This window comes from Chrysemys picta, chromosome 1, assembly GCF_011386835.1.
Source record: "Chrysemys picta bellii isolate R12L10 chromosome 1, ASM1138683v2, whole genome shotgun sequence".
Lineage (NCBI taxonomy): Eukaryota > Metazoa > Chordata > Testudines > Emydidae > Chrysemys > Chrysemys picta.
Window position 1 is genome coordinate 279059484 of NC_088791.1, and position 1895 is coordinate 279061378.

The following is a 1895-nucleotide window of genomic DNA, read 5'->3' on the forward strand; positions in this document are numbered from 1 at the left end:
CAGCAGGATTGATTCTCTGTACAGCAGGGTCTGCTCTCTTTCCTGGTGAAAGGCATTGGAACAGACTGGTGTAAATTGGTTGCTTGTGTGCTACACTGATTTAAACACCAGCTAAAGATGTCACTTGGTAAAGCTAAGGATATGCCTACACTGCAATTGAGAGTTGTGATTACAGCACATGTAGACATAGCCAACATAGCTTTGATTTACTAGATAAATAACAATAGTACTGAAGCAGTGTCAGCACAGGCAGCAGCTGCTCAAATATGTTGTGACCCCAACAGCATCCCAGTGCAAGAGGGCAATTTGTTCACTGAAACCTGGTAGTAAGTTTCAGCTCGCTCGACCAGTTGAGTGTACCCCAAATCATTGTCATAACTGCATCTAGAATAGGGGTGGGCAAACTTTTTGGCCCGAGAGCCACATCTGGGAATAGAAATTGTATGGCGGGCCATGAATGCTCACAAAATTGGGGTTGGGGTGCAGGAGAGGGTGAGGGCTCTGGTTGGAGGTGTGGGCTCTGGGATGGGGCCAGAAATGAGGAGTTCAGAGTGTGGGAGGGGGCTCCGGGCTAGGGTGGGGGAGTGGGTTGCGTGGGGGGTGAGGGCTCTGGCTGGGGGTGAGGGCCCTGGGGATGAGGGGTTTGGGGTGCAGGAGGGTGGGGATTGAGGGGTTCAGAGGCTGGGAGGGGGATCAGGGCTGGGGCAGGGGCCTGGGGCGTGAGGAGAGGCTCCAGGGGTGCAGGCTCCAGGTGGAGCTTACCTCAAGTGGCTCCCAGAAGCAGTGGCATGTCTCTTCTCCCAGCTCCTAGGCAGCAACGCAGCCAAGCGTCTCTGCATGCTATCCCATCCACAAGCACCAGCCCTGCAGCTCCCATTGGAATGCCGGAGGGGGCCATTGGAGCACTTAGGAGCTGGAAGGGGGCTATGCGGCTACTTCCATGAGCCACGTGGAGTGGCCCCCAACCCTGCGCCCCAGCTGGAGTGCCAGAGCAGGGCAAGCTCCGGACCCTGTTCCCCAGCGGGAGCTCGAGGGCCAGCTTAAAATGGCTGGTGGGCCGGATCCGGCCCACGGGCTGTAGTTTGCCCACCCCTGATCTAGAAGGTGTCGTGTAAGATAACAATAGAAATCTCATAACATACGGATCATTAATAGTGTAGTGTGATATATGTATGAGGAAAAATTCCAAATTACAAACATTGGAAATCATTTTATCGAAGTGTGTCTGCCAGGCAGAGCTAAAGTTACCCCTCCCTGGACAAAGGAATGTGGTTTTCTCACCTAGAAGATATTTTCAAGGTACATTAAGAGACAATTGGAATGCAATATACATAGAAAGTAAACAGGACCATCAAGCCAACAAGGGGAGGAGACAAACACTCAGCAAGGGGAAAAGATTGCAGGAAACAGATCATTTTGCATTTTAGTAAATACGAGTGCGGGGAAGAAACCAGCATGGAAATTTCTTCACCCCCATACTCCATGTTGCCTTTCTCTCAGCTTGTATGAACTTTCCTTGGGGGGAGGGGGAAGAGGATACATCAGAAGAATACATTTCAAATGTTCACTGGCCTATAGAAGAGAGGGACAGAGAACCCCAAGTTATGTTTCACCTAAGAAGACAAAGGAACCAAGCACTTTGGGCTTTGTGAGCGATCCTGACGAATGGGGTGGTCACCATCTTGCTGGAAGGAAGATTGGGAAGGAAACTACCTTGAGCAAAGGCTGTAGCTTGTTTTGTTAGGTCTTAGCTTCTAGAAAGAGTTTTTCATTTTTATTTGCTTGTAAACATTTCTAACTCTATCCTTTATACTTGGATTGACTTAAAAGCCTATCTCCTTTTGTTAATGAACTTGTTTTACTTTTTAATCTAAACCAACCCAATGCTGTGTTGA